The sequence below is a fragment of the Cygnus atratus genome, chromosome 2, assembly GCF_013377495.2.
Source record: "Cygnus atratus isolate AKBS03 ecotype Queensland, Australia chromosome 2, CAtr_DNAZoo_HiC_assembly, whole genome shotgun sequence".
Classification (NCBI taxonomy): Eukaryota; Metazoa; Chordata; class Aves; order Anseriformes; family Anatidae; genus Cygnus; species Cygnus atratus.
The window spans coordinates 75267243-75288389 of NC_066363.1; positions in this window are offsets into that span (position 1 = coordinate 75267243).

Consider the following 21147-nt stretch of genomic DNA (forward strand, 5'->3'; position numbering starts at 1 on the left):
GCAAAGTAGTATCAAAATAAATAATTACGTTAATATAAAATCTGTTTCTAAATAATTACAACCTACAGATTTTCAAACACCTGTGAAAAAGCAAACCATCTTGTTTTCACCCCTTACAGTTAAAAAATCTCACCTGATAGCTATCAAAGTTTATCAGAGCTGGTAGTTTAATTGCAGCTAACTGAGGGAGTCTCCTTGACATTAAGGTTCACACACAAACACAGGAAAACAAGGAAAAGGGGAGTTATTACAGTTTCAAACCAACTCAAAGTGCACCTAAGAAACTTGACTGAAAAATAAATGAAGCTTTTGAGATATAATCCTTGGTTCCCTTTAACACAGTTAAATTGTCATTTTCCATATAAAAGCCCACACAAACATCTCTACTTGTCCCAGATGAGAGTCAGACTGTGCTCCAGGGAAAATGTTACTTTAGTGATCCCTATTCATCTGGAAACTGTGCCACACAATTAGTAAATACAGCTTGACATCACATTATATATGTAGGGAAGGTATAAACACTGTCAATGTAAAATTGAAACAGAGCCGTGAAGAGACTGTTTTACTTGTCCAGGCTCAAAGTGAGTATCTGTGGAAGAGACTGTTCTTGACTATCAGACCATCCTTTCTCTGAGATGTTCAGCAGCAAAGTATTGGGTTTAACACTCCCTCTCTCGTGCAGCACCTAAATACAAGTATAGTACTCCCTAGAATTTTTTTTTCAAACATGGAGATAGTATACATATATGCACGATTTCCTTGTAATATTTGTCAAGAAAGAATAATTCTATGTGATTAAATTGTAAATGCTGAAAAGTGGTTAATAATTACTTTCACAGAAAAGCTAATTTCACCATGTTTGAATCTCTATTTTTCTTCACTTTTTTCCTGTTACATTAAATAAAGTTAACTTTATAAAAAGGTAGAGAATATTGAGGTAAATGCAAAAATCATATTAAGGTGCTATGAAAATTGTGCTTTTCTTTGATACTCTTTAAAATATTCCCTGACATAAAGATGAGAAATTACTATTTTTTTCAATAAGAACTGTAAGGAAACAATTGTTTTCTAAAGCCATCATTTTAAATCATCAGTAAGCCATATTTGCAAGGTATTATTAATAATATGGCATTGTGTTCATTAATAATTTTCACAGACACTTGATAGTTTTCCCCCAAGCAAATCAGTCATTATTACTACCAAAACACTGTAACTCAGGACCTGTAGTAGTGCTCTTGCAGTGTTTAGGGAGAAAGGAAGCAGTGATGTTTGCCACAATTCCACTGATGTAAGCAGAGATAAAACAAAAGCTGCTATTCACTATTTGTCTGCACACACACAAAAAAAGGGAATAATGACATTATAAATGAAATGTCTACTGTATGATGAAGAAACATTTATTCTACTGTATTTTCATTGCCTGTATTAATGTGACTGTGTGACTGGGTCATTTACAAATCAGTTGTTTTACAGATTTGTATTAATTTCTAAATTCTATTGCACATATTTATTAAAAAACAAAACAAAACAAAACAAAAAAAACCACACAGACACAAAGCAGATGTAAATAATTTTATAGTTTAAATAAAAAAAATGGGAAACCATGGGTTCAACAGGGAAAATTTGCACCTCAGGCCTGGGGCACTTGCACACCAGCTTCCCTAACATTCTCTTATTCCAGGCGCAAAGGGGAGCAGATGTATTCCAGACTTGTAGCCCTATATTTTTTCAGTAATGCCAAGTAAAGCTAGTTTACGTGGTATTATATTAAATTTTATTTTTCTTCATCGGTAACAAAGTTCACTTTTCAGTTTGTTTTGTGTACAGTCACAAGTATATCCAAGAAACAGTTCCTTCTTTTTAGGTAGGCCACAAATGACCCCCTTCCACTTGCCTTTTAAGAAATTATTAAAAAAATAAAATGTTGCTTTTTTTTTTTTTTTTGGTAGCTCTCTCCAAATAATTCACTGAAATTCAGTGAAAAGCTGAGCTAAAACATGTTTCCACATCATTATTTCCACTACTATTAATAATTTATATTATTTTTCTTAAAAAAAAAAAAAAGTTATCAGAAATGTCTTTGAAATTTCTTTCAGCAAAATATCTTATCTGTAAACAACTGTTTCTCTTTTGAATTCAATGTGCATAGTTTGAATTTCCCTTGACAGTTTATCATTTGGAAATTCATTGTCTTATGCGGTAATATGATCACTATCACTGTGGCACTTTAATTTTTATTTTAGTGCAATTACTCAGGCAGATAGCGTTGTTAGACAGTAGCATTTGTGCACATGAAGAAGAAATTACCCAAGAGTGAGCAGCTTAGTCATGGGAAACTTAAGTCATAAATGAAAAACTTTGCAAAGATGTATTAATTAAAAAAAAAAAGAAAAAAGAATAACAAAATAAAAAAAGAGAAAAAATATTGCCATCTTTGAGCACATTCATCCTCTTTTCCAGTGGTATTCAGTGGGAAATTTGCTAACAATGTAGGTGTTCATAACATTTAAGCTACTAATGATGAAATCTAAAAATGCAATGTTGCTACGAACTGTATGGTTTCAAAGGTAAGTCTTGTTACTGCAAATCAGGAAGATATTTCCTTACACATGTTGCTTGAAGTATTTGAGAGTCTTACGAATTTAAGTCACTGAACTCAAAGGTTTGGTAACTAATCAGAGTTTTAGTCGTGGGATAAGTAAGTAAAAAGGTGATAAAACATCTTTTTGTTTATAAAGATATAAAAATAACTTTCTAAGCATAATAGACAAGATGATCTGTCAATGACAGTAGACTGGGCACTGGAGGGCCTCCTCTATTTCCATTTCCTCTCACCTCTCACTCACTGGACCAATGAAGCAATGTAACTCCCTGCATCTGTTTCTTTCTTTGTTTCACATAATGTTTATTTCATTTATAAAGAACTGAGACTGAGTATTGAAATAAAAGTTTAAACAATCTTTTTCCCTAGCCAAGTCAAATACATTAACATAAACATGTCAAAGCTAAAAAATCATAGCTGTCCTTTAAACCGCCCATTACCCATATTAAAGGTGCTAGGAATGGTATCCCAAATGTTTAGATTTTTCTCTTGTAAGTAGTTGCTCAAAGACAATTCTGTACATTAACAACAACAACAGCAAAAGTCCATATAAACGCTGGAAACAGTTAAAAGGGTAAACACATTTTTGATGCATAAGCAAATTCGGGTAGGAGGTCATTATGGATCATTAACAATATTCTGTGTCTTTGGGAATTGGTACAGCAATACCTCCAATGTAAATCTGTAGTTACTGAGAAAATAATACGGGAAAGTGGAAAGGGAAAGTGGAAAGGGAAAGTGGAAAGTGGAAGAGAAGGGAAGGGAAGGGAAGGGAAGGGAAGGGAAGGGAAGGGAAGGGAAGGGAAGGGAAGGGAAGGGAAGGGAAGGGAAGGGAAGGGAAGGGAAGGGAAGGGAAGGGAAGGGAAGGGAAGGGAAGGGAAGGGAAGGGAAGGGAAGGGAAGGGAAGGGAAGGGAAGGGAAGGGAAGGGAAGGGAAGGGAAGGGAAGGGAAGGGAAGGGAAGGGAAGGGAAGGGAAGGGAAGGGAAGGGAAGGGAAGGGAAGGGAAGGGAAGGGAAGGGAAGGGAAGGGAAGGGAAGGAAAGGAAAGGAAAGGAAAGGAAAGGAAAGGAAAGGAAAGGAAAGGAAAGGAAAGGAAAGGAAAGGAAAGGAAAGGAAAGGAAAGGAAAGGAAAGGAAAGGAAAGGAAAGGAAAGGAAAGGAAAGGAAATTTCTGACCTCCTTTTTCAAAGGGAATATTTGACAAGTATAGTAACAATGGGTAAGGGTAAGAAATGAAGGAAAATGTTGTCCAAATAAAAGGGAAAACATAAAGATGTAAGAATGATGATGCAATTGCAAACTCCTAAATATTCCTGAACCAGAAGATATAATTAACACTAGACATGAATTTGCCCATAATTGCCTTTTAATTTATGTTTTACTACTCAGAACTGGGTTTTGCTAGTTGACCTTTGCTGGGAAGGCGCTATAGTAAGGAATCCAGGTTTTGATCCTGGCAGATGTGTTTTCCTTACTAGCTGGGTATGGATTAAGGATTGAAGAAAGAAATGTAAACAAAGGATGTCTTACTTGCACCTAGATAAATAGCCATTTTTTAAAACAAATTTTAACTGTGTGTGATCCCCATTTTGATCACTTTCTGGAATTATCCTAGTAAATAAAGTTTACTGACAGGAACATTGTGAAATATTAAATTTCAAAGCCAAAACAGACAGCTCTGCCAGTAAAGTAATCCCTAGATTTATGTTTAGCCAGTATCAAAATAAACGCATGATATGATCAGGTTTCTAATCTAAGTCATTCATACTTCACAAGATGATTACTAGACTTTGTATCAAACTAGAAAACTGTACTACAGTTTCAAACAATATAAATATATATATATGTACATTTTTTCTTGCTGTGTGATAGATATTAAATAGGGAGAAACTCAGTCTGTTTTATTTACATCTTCATTTCATAATTAAGGAAACTAGCCAACTTGTAAAACATGAATTACTGTTCTTGCATAATGGAACTAACATATTTTCATAAATATCAATGAAATTTTTACATTTATTTATTTAATCCAGTTTCCTCTTAAATAATGTTAGTTCTTTATAAGCAAGTTGGTTTTACCTCATATTGTTGGCCACCAGATGCCATTTCAAATTGGTTACAAATTTACCTCAATTCAACTTATTTTATTGAGTGTAAAAGGAAGACAAGAAGGCACAGATGATGAAAATCAGATCACAGGTCAGAGAAGAGAACTAGGAGCTTGGGAGGAATGTTAGGACTGGGCATCCATCAGAAGTGCAGGTGGGAAAGGCTGAAAAGGGGAAAAGGCCTGTGTTCTGTGACTGGGTGATGCTGGGGTCAGAGAATGGGAGGAGGGAACTCTAGAACAAGCAACACTTCCAAATGTGCCAAATACCCAACATAATAATTAGGCAAGTAAGTTAGTGCTGGGAAAAGCTGATGTTGTAGTTTAAACTGACAGGCAGCTGAGCTCCACACAGCCACTCCCTCACTCCTCTCTTGCCACTGGTGGGATGAGATAAAGACAATTTAATAAGATAGAAAAGGAACATATAATAATAAAAATAATGACAATATAATATTAATATTATTGTTATTAATAATAATATGTACAAAGAAAGAGATGTACGATGCAATTGCTGCTGACTGATGCCCAACCCGTCCACGAGCAGTGGCCTCCCACCTCTGGCCAACCCTCCCAGTTTTGTCTCTGAGCATGATCCCACATGGTATGTATGGAATATCCCCTTGGCTAGCCTGGGTCAGCTGTCCTGGCTGTGTCTCCTCCCAGATCCTGGTGCACCCCCAGCCTCCTCCTGGCAGGGCAGCAAAAGGAGCTGAAAAGGCCTTGGCTCTGTCTGAGCTCTGCTCTGCAACAACTAAAACATTGGTGTGTTAGCAGCAATATTTTTCTCCTAAATCCAAAACACGGCATCATACCAGCCACTATGAAGAAAATTAAGTCTGTCCCAGCTGAAACCAGGACAGCAGATAATGGGATAGACAGGAGAAGGTGCTAAGCAGGATGAAACAAAAGGGATTAAGTTTGAAGGGAGACCAGAGTCTAGAGTGAAAATTGACTGAGATGTTAAAAGTATCTATGAAAAGTATCTCTTCCACTCCTCTTATGATATATACAGAAAACAACCTATAAACATCTGTTATTAGATACTTCCACTATCTCAAATAATGTTTGAATGTTAGATCTGAAGAATTCGATGCTACTGATAGCCCATATGTATTTCACTTGTTATTTCTTTCTGAAAATACTTTAAAACATTTACAAATATACTGAGGGGTTGAAAGTTGAACATTTAGACATAAGAAATGCCATTAGCAAGATTTTCACAGCAACAGCAAGATAGTGGTGCACAAGAGAAGCAACTCTACTAAAATTAGTATCGTGTACCCATTTCTGCAACTACGTTGTGCTCTCATTGAATACAACGCTGCCACAACAGAGAAAGTCAGAAAACTCACAGAAATTATGTTGAATTAAAAAAATACATAAAAATGAGACAGGTGGTTAAAAAGAAGCTAACAGAAGTCTATCTTTTCATGCAGAGTGAAAACCATCAGAGGAAAATTAATTTCGTCTGTCAAAAAAGACTGCAAAGAGCAAGAGGATGCCAACGGTGTAAAACAACAGTGTGTGGCTGAATTTATTAGTCAGAAGGAAGGAAGCACTCATCCTAAAGACAAAGTTGCATCCACATGAGGAAAACAGAAAAGATAAAATAGTAGCTTAAACAAAAACTACACTACTATGAACAAAAAAAAAAAAAAGACCAACTTCCAAAAGTAAGAAAAATAATAGGAAATCATTTTACAATACAGGAGGAGCAGAAAGGGAAGTACTCATGTCTGAATACAGGAGGCCCATGGGAAGATCTGTCTTAAAGTAAAATCTCGCTGATAAAGGTTATTCAATGGAAGCGAATATGAACTGTAGTAACTCATGAGGATCAGAAGATAATCAGCAAAAATTCCGAAAGGACAAAATAACTGAAATACTGACTTCATATGAAATTTCTCTCAAAACTGCTCAATGGTCTTCTACTGGAAGACAGTTGATGGATTGTCAATTTTAGAAAAGATTCTAGGCAGCTTTATGAGATTTCAAGCCATTAAGTCAAATATCTGTAGTAAGCACATTAGTAGGAATAGTCTCGAACAGGGTAATACTGAGGTAATAAAGCCTGCTGACAGTACTGAATTCAAGGTAGGAATGATGTTACACAAACACAAAGAATTTGCAAAAGAATCTCATTATACAGAAAATTAGGTAGTAAAGTCGCAAATCAGTTTACCGTAGATAGATGTAAAATGCCACGTCCCAAAAGCAAGAACCCTAATTTAATGTAACAGAAGGCCCCAGGCCACTCAGAAAGGAAACCCTGAGCAGAAGGTGAAAGAATGTTAGACACCATCCAGGAAAGAACAGAGAGCAAAGGAGAAAACAGTGCTATCCTGCAATTATACATGAACTTTCATCTTGAATACCTCTTTGTAGTTTTGCTCTTTCTATCTCAGAAAGAATAGGGTAAAACTGGGGAATGCCCAAAGAAAGTAAAAGGCATGGAAGTGCTGTCTGTGGAACAGATAGGCTAGGGTGCTGCCACTTAGAAAAACAAAAGATGACTAAGGGAGGAAAAGACAGCAGTCTATCAAAGAATGAGAACTGCAGACAAATTATTTTCCAGCTCTGATACAAACACCAGAGGATATTATGTGAACTGAGAAAGTGACAGATTCAAAACATACTGAAGGGTGTGATTCCTCACGCAGGTCTAACTAAGCCATGAACATCCCTTCCACAAGTTATTATGAATACTGAAGAACTGAAAAAGCAATTAGATAAATCCATAGAACATAAAAATTCACACAGAGATAGCTCTGGTTCGTGAAGTTCCTAAGCTGAAAAATCACCAGTGGCTGGAAGGGTGTCATTATGTAATTTCTTAGTCCTAATGCTCAGGGCTTGTTGGACATCTGGTCTGAACTGATATGATTACAATCATGTGTTTATGTCCCAGTAAAGCTATAAAGTGCAACCTCCCTTTAATTCTTTCGTGCTTATTTATTACAAGCAGTATTGCATACAATATTGCAGTCTTCAATAGGTCCTGTTCTTTCCATTCAACCTCTCTTTCATTCAGTAAGCTGTATGGATGTCCACAATTAAACAAAAATAAGATATGATCTTGTAGTTTATCTTACATTTTGCCTTATTTCTGGACCTATCATGTGCAGACAGACAGGAAGTTAAATAATTAGCATTGGAATGCTTAATCTACTAATCTTCTAACAACAGCATTTTTCATGTGTAATTATAAAATACCTAACTATCCTTCTAAAGGGAAAAAAAATAAAGGGAAAGGCAAAAATGAGAGGAAAGTGTTCTTACTTGGTATACTCTCTTCAGAATGAATGAAATATTACAGTCTGAGTCTTATTGAAAAAAAAAAAAAAAAGGCCTGTTATTTGAAAAGGAGTTTTCTCTCAGTCAACTGTTGTTTGAAAGATGCGAAATTGCATTGCCATGGTGTCAAGCCTAAAACCATTAGCACCCCTTTTCAGTTTCACTACGGTGCTAATTGGACTAGATAGCTATAAGAACTGATGTTGCTCATAGATGGTTGGTAGTATAGAATTAGAAGATATAGGACTACTTGCATTCATCAGGTTAGGTACATTTGTACAGTAAAGTGCTGTAAGGTTAAAAAAAAAATGTAGGCAGAAACTGTAGTAGGACAGCTTCATTTTAGACACTGAATTAAAACTTGCAACCTGTGAAGTTATTGACAAAATGCTAGCAAGCTTTAATGAGGCTGGAAGAAAGAGAACAAATTACTGGGTCTTCTTTGTACTGGAGAAAGGAATAAACAATTCAATAAATGTTTCCTAATTAATGGGGGTTGCATATATCAACTTTAGCCAGTTGATTCCACTGGGATATGCTGATGAAAAACTGGAGTGACATAACAGTGAACCAGACCTTTAATTTGTATCTTCATAGCAGTACCTTAATCAGAGGTATTTTATGCTGTAATTTCTTCTCATAAAAGCCTTTTAAAGATTCAGAGGGTTTGGTCGCTTAGTAGCCCATTTATGACCTCGCTTTCAAAACATTATCATCACCAGTCTTTGTAGCAGCATTTTGTAACATTTTAAAAATCAAATAAAAGTCAATATTTAGGCATATCTATACCTCTGACAGTTACAGGATGTGTTTTCAAAGATGTTCAAAAGCTGCTTTTTTGGAAACTGAAAAAAAAAAAAAGACCCTATAAACTGTGACAATAATAAAAGGTGTTCTGTATATAGGCAGGATTCTTATTACAGAGAACATCACATTCTGGAATGTGAGACAATCAGGAAAGTAATAAAATAGCTCCACAGCAGCCAGGACTTCTTACTTTTCCTATAGTGTGTTGAATTTTTATGTAATAAAATGCTCAGTGAAATCATTTTTTCTCAGAATAAATTGCTAGTAAAATAGGAATAATTTGACAGACTAGCAGAGGTAAATACATTAAATTTGACTAAAAATTCCACAATGACCTATTTTTTTAATTACTTCCCTTACTTTTGAGAGATTAAAGGTCTGTACCTTATTACTAGTTCTCATGCTGATCTTTTTGTGGTATTTTCAGAGGCAAGTTATTCTGCACAAAAAGTTCTACCTGTTCCCTCTGGAAAAAGATGTGACATGCATGTCATGGATTCTAACACCTGTCTATCAAAGTAAGATAATATAAGGTTAAAAGACCTTTTTCTTTTTCTTTTTTTTTTTTTCCCCTTGAAATTCTAACGTTACTGAATTAATTTGCACATTGAAAGGATTTGAGAGAAATTGGTATGAAATACTTAGTACAACTGATTATTGAGGTTAAGGAAAATATTTGAGGACAAGTGAATCACAGTGATATATCCAAAATCATAAATTATGTGTCAATATATGAATTATACTCATTTTAATAATCTTAAATAGAGAAATACTTTAAAAACCTCTATCAGGTTTTGTAATTGAAATACGTCACTGAAAAAAACAACAACAGCAAAAAAAAAACAAACAACACTGTTTTGATTTCGTCTTTTATGCTGTCTTCTAAGGAAGGAGCTGTATTAGTTTAGAAATGAATGCATTAGTTTAGAGGTACTGTGGAGGTAGTTTCTTAAAGACAATTCTGTCATAAATAGATCCATACTCAGGTGTGAAAGTAAGTAGCATTAATCCTATAAATATTATTTTAAAAAACATAAATGGAGTTGTTCTCATTTTTATATGTGCTTGAAATTATCCTAAGAAATCTGGTTAAGCAAACCATGCCCCTTTCAATTGACTGCTCCCACACAGTAATTTTTTGCACATATAATAGCCAGAGAACATCTACTTTATGAAAAACGCATTTTTTCATCAAAGAAAATGAAATATTTATATATATATATATATATATATATATATATGGTCAGCTTTCTGACCAGCATCATTTACAATATCTCTGAGTGAATCTACCAAACACTGACTTTTGAATAAAGACTGCCTTGGGCAGTATTCCATAAGCAAAGGTTCTGCCTACATAACATAATAATTATGGCTTTTAAGTAGTGCTCAAAAATAAATAAATAAAATAAATTAAAAAAAAAAACAGGATACAGATGATTAACTACGACTTGAATGTGCTACAGTGTTAACCTTCTTAGGGTATCAAAGTAATAAAGGTTTTCAGAATATTAGCTTCCACATCTGTGTGTGAAACAAAGTAACAGGGGAATCCCCTTGCTTAGATGTGATACTTACAATGATCCTCCATTCATTATGATAGAAGTTTTACTTTGATCTTAATAGCAATACTGTTGGACAGCATGGATACTACCACACAAGTTTTATGGTGATGGGTACAGATGAATCTTCCAAATAATTGTAATTTCCTCTTGCTATTTCTTACTACATGAATTTAAACCTAGATGTTACTTAATGTTTTCTATTATTTTCTGTTACAGCCACCTACTGACAGTTCCAGTTTACACCTCCCCCCTCCTCCCCCACTGGTTTATTTCATGCAATATAGTGTAACATAGTCCCTCTTGCATTGTTTCTATAACGAGCTGTTAAATTCCTTCTCATTAAAAGTCATTTTTAGTCCTTTCTCTTATATTTCACACTTTTGTTCCCACTTGTTCCCAATAATTATTTTCAGCAACGTGATCACTTTCATCTGAGTACCAATCTCAAAAGGTATTCAGTTTATAATCTAATTAATTATTAGGTGAGATAATTTTTATCCAAAGTTAGAATACATGAATGTTAATGTTTTCTTGCTTTATTAATCATACTCATGTTTTGTAACTTTGAAGTATGAACAAGTTAGAAAGAAAAGCCTGTAAAACTTTCTTAGTCTTTCTTCACTGCTGTTTTGCCAATGAATAAGAGATCAATTTTAACACTGTTTTATAATACTGAAAGACGTATACTTGTGTTGTAAGAAACTAGCAAAGATCGAATCCTATATATTATTCCTTCTATTCCCTTGAATTATATCAGTGGTTAATTTTGTCATGACATGTTTGAATGACAGTATAGATTAAAGAACACAAACACAAGGAGTGGAGTTTTGATTCTATTAGAGTTTTTCCTTCCTTCTAGCCAAGCTAGGATTTTATTACTAGCTTATCAAATTATATAAAGTACAGACAATGCCAGACTTGTTTTCTGCTTTCATTGCCTCATTTTTGCTTCTCTCAGGAAGTTTCCTGTGTAATTTCTCCTTTCAATCCTTTCCAGCATTTACATTTTGATTTCCATGTTTTCTATCTATAGTACGCTTACTTGTACTTTCTTAATGTAGTCCTTTGATTTAGAGATACACTTTTTCTTGCATATCCATTTCTTATAAATGTATATACATATAAGAGCATGTATATAGACTGATAAACATAAAAATTACCCACACTACTAGATGTAGTTATGCTAGAATTAAACTAAATTGTCTAATAGAATTATTATTTTAATAACAGTGTTCATTTCGCTTTACACAGTTATTTTACTTTTGAGATTTTACTAAATCTTGAATGTGCATTTGGTTGGACAACATATTTAGAAGTTGGACTACATGATTTTAGAGGTCTTTTCCAACCTGAATGAGTCTATTATTACTATGTTGGAGGGAGGCTTGCCGCGTTCCTAAACTAGCTTAGCTATTTCTCCGAACATCATTAAATTAATCTGCACTCAACTTAAAGTAATTGCAGTTTTGAGAGGAACAAACATCCCTCCCATTAGGGATGGAACTTAACACACACTTGAGGAGTCAGAGTTTAAACAAGCAGGAATGTCAGACCAAGTATATTATTAAAATAAAGGGCTTTTGAAGTGATACTGTCCAAAATATTTGTTTCTTAAGGAATTGCTAGTGAAAAATGAATACAAACAGTAATATCTCAATGTATTAAATATTTACGTTGTATATTTCAAGTATTTTTAATTGCTTAATATTTTAAGTATTGTTAATTGCTTCATCTGGACAAATTATATCCTTTATACTTTTCTTTCATATGTCAGATGTAATTTGGTATTTTTTGCAACAACACTATGATTATTTTTACAATTTAGTTTTAGAGGCATCAGTGATCTATGATCAGGTTTTATGTCTTGATTCTTGAAATTTAAGTTTAAGCATGAATAAAACTGTTCATATGTGAATAAATTTACAAAACAAAATTGGAATTTACAGATTCATCAGACTGAGAGAAATGTCATAAAATTTTTTTAATTTATTTTTGGTTTGTTTCAACTAGTCCTAAAAGCTTTTAAAAATCTGCCTTATTTGAACTTGCTTGAAAAAGTAATTATTCTTGTCTACAAAGTTAAGATCCTTTGCAATATACATGGGATTTATGTTGTTAAACATTGTAAATGAAAACAATCCAACACCAAATAGTCAACTTGGAATGTTAAAAGGTTTGACATTTACCTAGGTATTACTGCATATGAAGACAGCCTTACAGTAATAATATGTAACTCCTAAGGAGTTTTCCAACTGTGAGTTAATATACAGCTCACCTATTTTTTTTTTCTAAAACAACAAAAAATCACTTCTTTATTCAAAATGTCCATTTTTTTTTTTAAATCTTTTAAAAATCAGAAGACTTTCAGCAACAAAAAAATCTGCCCACAGAGAATGTTAGTGTCACATGTATATGAGGTGGGAGTTTTTCACCCAAGAATCATTCCCTTGGCTAGTGACCAGACATGACAATAAGAAATATTGTTATGTGTGGTCTTCCCATCAACCCAAATTCAGTATGCTCGGGCTTGTTTTATTCTCCTGCTCTCTTTATTTATTTACATGCAATAGGCCAAGACCAAAACACTTTGAGCCCAAACTAGGTAACAGACATTTTTTTTTTTCCCAAAAAAACTTTTTTTTTTTTTTAATTTGAATTGCTTTATAGCTGTCAATGTCAGTCACTCTTCTCTTTTGCAGTATTCTTGTGAGAGAGAACAACTCAAACAACTCTGCACAAGAGTTTCACAAGACTGCACAAGCAATTAAATATTTTTTTTTGGTGTTATCTAGTGCAAAAGGTTTTGATTGGATGCTTGGCTGTAAAGAGCGAGATATAGATATCTGAAAGAATTTATACAGTAACATGTTTTCCTGTATTTATTTTGTTATTTGGCTTCTGATCTCAATACCGAATGCAATACTGTATCTGATCTTACCAAATATCATTGATTACTTAATGAAAGAAACATTTCGGCTAGCTCCTTTGACCCAAAACTGTGATGAATTAGTGCTTTGCAATCCAGTAAACATCACTGAAATTTAAACTTCAATGGATACACAGAACAATTTACAAAAAAGAGAGAGAAATGTATAATAAGCTGCAGTTTTAAAAATATAGCTAGGACATTTTCTTTAAGTAAAAAATCATGTTGCTGCATATATTTTTTAACAACTGTATGAAAATTATTTCTGTGTAACGCAATCTGTTTTGATCTAAATAATCTAAACTTGTCAAGGTCTTTGAAGTTTCACATACCCTCTGATGCCTTTTACTCACTATGACTATTATACTGTAATTGCAAGTCATACTGCCCCATCTCAGTAGAAGAATCTCTTCCCTACCAAATTGTCAACATACATGCATACATATGTGAATACATATACATACATACATATATATATATATATATACTTGTATAAATAACTGCACACAAATCTGGATTTACCTGTTTTCCTATTTTTATTACAGGTGACAGAGCTACAGTTATTTGGGTATAATAAAATTTTAGATCGTTAGGATATAAGTCACTAGGCTTATAAGAATGCTTAAGTTTGTCATAATTTTTGAATACTTCCAGCACCAATGTGAGGTCAAAAGTCAGCTTTCAGAATTAAAGGCCTCAAAAATTCCTGTTGGGCCTTCCTTGCTGCCGATGTCAGAACAGCTGGATTTGAAGTCTTCAAAGACCAAATTCTTCCAACTCAATCATTCTGCATCCTTTGCAGTAAGAAGAGAAAACAAGATTCAGAGCCTGAACTAAACTCTTTGAGTAAACTGAGAAGAATCCATTCATAGGGGTGTAGTACTGGTAGTTTTCTACCTTTTGAACAAGATAGAATGCAATCTCTGTAAGCTGAGATAACAATTTATAGCCTACCGCCTCTAAGTATTCATCAGTCTGTTTTCAGCTGCTTCTGAAAAAGGTGTAGAAAGCAGAAATGTTCTATATATACATTTCTAAATTTTTTTATTTTATTTTTTTAATGAAACATGACATTTAATGAATGAGTGAATGCTTGAGCTGCAGTAGATGAAAGTGTACTAACATCAATTTAAGATGGTCCCAGCTAAAATTGTGCAAATAGAAAGTGTTAAAAAAATCCTTGGTTGAACATTATATTAAAAACACTTCAAAGAGATTACTTGAGGGAATCCAGTTGTAATGCTTTTCCTTTTGATAAAATTTGATAAGGTCATTTGGTGCCAAATTACATATTACCCTTAAGCAAAATTAAAGTTTTTGACACAGGGTGGCAGCTGAGAAATGAAAAGCTCTTTGAAAGGGTTTCCAAACCTGTTCAGGAACATTCTGAAAATTATTTTATAACTCAGGTTTTCTTTGCTGCTTTAGGGAGCTTATTTGCTCTACCTGAAGTAGCCTTACCTCAATAGTGCTAAAACAACAGTGTGTGCTTGTGCTGAAATAGGCCCTGTCTATATTCAGGATTTACAGGATTAAACTGATTTGCTGGAAAACTTTGTGCTAACAAAATGCATCTTCATTAAAATCAAAGCAGGACACTCTTTTCAGTAAACAAAATAATAAAAGAAAAATGTAAATGTTGGCATTGATGAATTGGATGCTCAATGCAAAGTTTGTAAAAAAAAAATCTATCTATCTGGGCTAAAAAAAAAAAAAGGCAGGTATTATTAAAACATTACTTTTTTGTTGTTGTTGAAGAACCAAAAGATAAGGGCTCTATTCTAGGATATTGCAATCCCAGACATGAGGACACACTTGGAGAAAAACTCATTGAGAGCAGCACTGCAGTGAAGGACTTGGGGGTTCTGGTGGACAAAAAGCTTGACATGAGCCAGCAGTGTGCACCTGCAGCCCAGAAGGCCAACTGCATCCTGGGCTGCATCAGCAGAGGTGAGGCCAGCAAGTCGAGAGAGGTGATTGTCCCCCTCTGATCTGCCCTTGTGAGGCCAACTTGGAGTACTGCGTCTAGGTCGTGGGCCCCCAGCAAAAGAAGGACATGGACTTGTTAGAGTAAGTCCAGAGGAGAGCCACGAAGATGATTAAAAAGCTGGAGCACCTCTCCTATGAAGAAAGACTGAGAGAGCTGTGGCTGTTCAGCCTGAAGAAGAGAAGGCTCCAGAAAGATCTCATTGCAGCATTTTCAGTACCTAAAAGGGGCTTATTAAAAAGATGGAGAACAACTTTTTACTGGGGCAGATAATGACAGGACAAGGGGGAATGGTTTTAAACTGAAAGAGGGGAGATTTAGACTAGAGGTTAGGAGGAAATTCTTCACTCAGAAGTTGTTGAGGCACTGCCACAGGTTGCCCAGAAAACCTGTGGATGCCCCATCCCTGGAGGTGTTCAAAGTCAAGTTGGATGGGACCCTGGGCAACCTGATCTAGTGGGTCACATCCCTTCCCATTGCGGGGGGGAGGGGGGAGGTTGGAACTAGGTGTTATTTAAGGTCCCTTTCAACCCAAGCTGTTCTATGATTCTATGGTAAATAGAAGGAACAACCCTGGAGTTCTCCTATCAAACCAGAATATATAGGAATGAAGACACTAGATCCTAGATCTGTAAGATTTCACCATCCCAGCACAAGAAGAAACTGAATGTATCCATGATAATAAGTGCCCTAACCATTAAACTACCAGAAAAAAAAAAAAAAAAGTATTACCACTGAAATTTCCTTGTATCATTTGTGAAATGAAAGTTATCTGCTACTATTTTTCTTCTCTTCAAATAGTCTACCTGTAAGACACTCAGACTGACGTATGGGGAAAAAATCAATTAGCTAAGTGTTTCTCATCTCCAAATTTTTGATTTACAATCTATCTTCATTGTCTTTCAAAAAACTTCTGCATGGAAGACTACATTTCACTTATTCAGTAAAAATAACTTCCATCCAAATGCAGATTGAGATGCTTTGCAGATAGAAAAATATGCACAAAATAATGTTTCATGTGCCAAAAACAAAAGGAAAAAGCATTAGCTAAAGATGTATTAGCTTCTAACTCTTTTAGTATCATCACTCCATATAAAAATGATTCACCGATACTATTTGTCTGATACAGACTCATTTAGCAAGTGGTCTACAAAGTGTTTTCTATTAGTTGCAAGATACTTCAACTTAAAAGAAGACATAAAACATTGTTTAGTTGACTTTTATGGCAAACTTAATGAAACTTGCTAAACCTTTGTGGATAATATTTTACAGAAAATGGATAACAATGGCTGCATGTACAAAAGGGTTGCAGGATATACAGGACACAGTAACATTTTCAATTATGGAATATACAACATAGTGTTCCAACAATTGTAGATTGTAAATTAGAACATTATTCTGACTGGCTGGTACTGTCCACAGGAGCTAAAGTAGACATCCAGTGTAAAGAGCCAGACCTAGTACAAGGGAACACACTTCTGAGGACAAAAATCAGTTAGGCATGACTGTGATTTGCAAGCCTATTTTATGTTTGTCTCTTTGAAGGTGTTGCATTTAGTCTTTGCTAACCTAAGGAGAGGGGGACAAAGGAGTACAGAAGAAGTCTTTTCTTTAGTCTAGCCTAAAGTATAGTTCAGAGTTGCTGAGCATCTCTTCCAAAAGTCAACTCTTATTATATCCATTTTCCCAAAGAGGCTGGGAATCAGTTTCCATTGGGAATTCTCTGGTGAAAATCACACCTCATTTCACAACAATTTTTTTAAATAGGAGCTGAACAAACTGACACTAGAAAGAATGGTTATGCAAGGGTGTAATTTTTAAGAGTATCATGCATGTTGCCATGTTTTTCTTGTAGACGAACTATCATGGCAGAATCCTCAACATCATTACCCATGTATAAATACTTTAATCAGGTTTGCTACTGTAAGCTCCAACACTAGAAAAAAGGCGGTCTGCAAATCTAAGCATCCAAATTTTGTCCAGTGATGAGAACAATATGAAAACTGCCAACAGATACAGTCTGACCCAGGCTCAGATAGCCAGGAATTATAATATTCACATTATTGCTTGATGTCCAAAATAATAATAAACATCATGACTGAATTAGTTGTGGAGTATGTGAAACAAACATATGATGGTGCATGTATGGGGACTTCTATTTTTAAAGTATTTCAACAATGCACTTGAATTAGGAGAAGCTGCTCTTTGTGTCACCTCATGCCAACATTAAGCTCAAATTCCAGTATGAAGTTCAAAAATTTCCCGGCAGGAAATTCTTTAGATTACCTGTTAATATTAGCTGACAAAAGACATGGCTGAGGAGTAACTGTTGTTCAAACTGTTGTATGAACTGCTGTAAGACTGCCTTATTTTTGCTTTTTTAAGCTGAGCGCACATCAATTAGCTGGTAGGTGGCCCAGCTGGTTTAATGGGCTTGCTTCCTATGATCAAGATAATTAATCATTAGTTAACTTAATGTCATGTTTGACTAAAAGTAAGAAGAAGGACGTACTCTGCTGTGTTCTTGCTCCTACACGTTGGGTCAGGTACAACTATGAGGAGGTGGAAGGTGACTGAACCTTCCTTGGAGAGCAGTGAGATCCATCAGACCCTAGATAGGCAGGGAGACCACTGCCCATGACAGACGGGAATTTTCTATTGTGGCAGCAGAGCAGCTATGAGGCAAACTTACCTAAGAAACCCTTGATACTTTATAAATGAGAGCAAGTTTGGATGCTATTTGTCCAGTTACTTTGTGCAGGGCTGAGGCAGAAGGAGGAAATAACTTTCAGAACCTCTATCTGCCCAGCAGAACTGAATTTTCTTTAACAAAAATAAGTAATTCCCATGTAGACTATGCCATAATATAATATCATCAAATATAAAAAAAGCTCTCCAGTGTCTCTTGGTGTCCTTCCTTCACAGAAAATGCCAAGTTCTACCTCAGTGCTCTGGCTGGTGTGAGATCCCCTCTTAGAGCATTCCTGGTAGACACTGAAAAGCCTCTGTTCTTCATAAATTACTCTTGAATTTAGGGAGCATATAATATTTGTTTTTATATAATGGGATAATTCTGAAAATAATGGTTTCTTCCTTAACGTGTGATACTTTCTCATTTACATCTGGATGATAAATCTGGGTATTTGAGACGCATACACTTTTTGTAGTAAAGCTTACATAGTTTGATCTGTAGTTCAACTGCTAAGTAACAAAGCAGAATAAGGAATAAACTGTTCACCATACCACAAATAGAAAAGTGGGATACTGGCAGAAAAATGTTCTTGTGTTCCCTCCCTCCCTCCCCCCCCCTTTTTTTTTCTTCCAGACATTCCCAAAAACACTGTCTTCAGGCATTCCCATGATTTGTAATATAAAAAGACCGTCTTCCTTGTTACATTCATATTTAATAGACTCACCAATGAGAAGGCAACATGCAAAATGAATGATTTGAGTCTAGATTGTCAGCATGAATCACAGAATGTGGAAAAAAAGGTTTAATTGGTAACTCTCTCTCTGACAAAAAATATCAGAGCAAATAAACATATTTGTCAAATATGGGAAATATTCCGTATCTTCAGAATACTTCCCATTTCTCATATTCATTTCATGCAGCCATTCAGAGAAGTTATTTCTGAAATCATGAAACTGACTTTACATAACAGACATGCAAAGCTTAATTAGTGACAAATATAAACAAACACTATAGGAAGCAAGTATAAAGGCCAACAACTAAAATGAGAAAGGCTTGTAAAGTTTGAATGACAGAGAATAGGGAAGAAAGGAGACTGATGACAGGAAAACTACACTAACAAGAATCCTTGGAATCATAACGGAAAAAGAGTGCATCATGTAGGAAGATACAGTATTGACTACTCATGCCAGTGCTGTTGGTCTATATGACTCTCTGTGAATATATTCACGCTTGTTTTACTTGCATGTCATGTACAAACATACTGATCTGATTTCTGTTTTTTTTTGGTTGTTGTTGTTTTCCTTTTTTCCCTCCTTTTTTTTTCTTTCTTCTTTTTTTCCTATGAATTAAAAGAAGAGTTTTTCTGTGTTTATTTTATAGCTGGGGGTGGGGGAGGGGGCAGGAGAAGACCTATTTGTTATAATAAATAATATATATATTATGTCAACTTAGATGATGTTCTTCATCTAAACAAATGAGCTCCTCATTAACTACCCAGAACAAGAAATTGAAATAGGAAAATACATTCTTTCATGGGGGACTTCAGACCTCCAATGTGTGAAAAACTGGAGAACTACTTCCTTTTCATCATGCAAAAGGGAGGAGCTACTTGAAATCCTACAATGATTCTGCTACATTGTAAAAGGTAAGAGACAGAGGTTTGTAGCAGTCCCGCTAAAGTATTCACTGCAGAAAAAAAAATGAATAAGACTTTGTGGAAAGAACTAACACAGCAGTGAAGCTAATAAAGTCAGCTATACCTCATTTGTATAATCTTTTTTTTTTTTCCTGAATAATTTAGTATTTTGGTAGGACTAAACATTTGCTTAAGTATATGGTTACATGATTTAGTGGTCCAGGAGAAAGTTGAATCTACCTTAAATGATGTTTTTGAAAACCCCAGAAAGAAGTCTAATGAAATTTGTTTATTTTATGATACACTTCCATAAAAAATAAAATAAAATAAAATAATAAAATAAAATAAAATAAACTTTAAATTTTCCAGTTGGAAAACTTCTAAAAGATTTTATTTTCCCTAATGATAAAGTGTTGGTTTTGATACTGTACATACAAGTATTCCAATAAATAATTGAAATAATCTATTAAAGGAAATTTATATATAGAATATCTGTATTAAGTGGAAAATTAATCAGTTGTCTGATCATCTTTACTACACTGATGAATGTAAGAATGCTATGTCCCAGACACTATAGGAAAAAAAAAATATATATATATATTGATAACCCCATTACATTAAAAACCATCATTAAGGACCACTTAAACTTAAAAAAAAAAAAAAAAAATTAGATTATTTCAAGAGCTTGCAAAGAATATGAGGGTGTGGATTAATTTGAAATTATATTTGAAGAATATATTTGAAATATATTCTTGTTAAAATCTAATGAAACTAAAAAGATATCTCAGACTACACTGAATAAAAAGAAGAATTAAGTATTTTTTAAATGTATAATGACAGCTCCTCATGATAAAGACAGCACGGATATAAAAAATAAGAATAAATAAAACTCAGTTCATATATAGTAGCAGATTTCAAGTTCATGAGACTAAGTAGGCGCAACAGCTATCCACAAAAATGTTGAGTCAATGAAAAGTAACAGCTGGTGCTATGTGAATCCAGTGAAGCCCCTGAAAAGATTTTTTTTTCTTTCAGCTTTAATGAGTCTATAAAAAGAATAGAGTGTATTCCTCTGAATTTGGATAGACTGTCTCGCATTCTCATACTCTTGGCCGTCCACACAGTCCTGACATTTAACTGTTGACTGTCTGTATTTCTATCATATGTTCAAGCCAACCCTAGTGTTTCCAAGAAAATAACGGCAGAATGCCATGTCTAAAAAGTCACAGCATATCATCAGTAAGAACCATTGTTCCTTACAGCATTGCTTCTGAAACACAGGAACACAGGAATTTCTGGAGGATTCCAATCTGCAGAAGTGTGATTTGAGAAAATTTTGGTTTTTCTTTTTCAAATAACTGTGATGACACTGAAAGGTTGCTTTAACAAAACAAAAGAAACTCTGAAATATTTATAAAAATTATGATCTAACTGCCAGACTTGGTTTTGAGTATATTGGTCCTCTTTTACCTCCCTTTGGTCCTCCCTTTTACCTCCACCATTGTATAACTGGTGATATAAGACCCACGATGT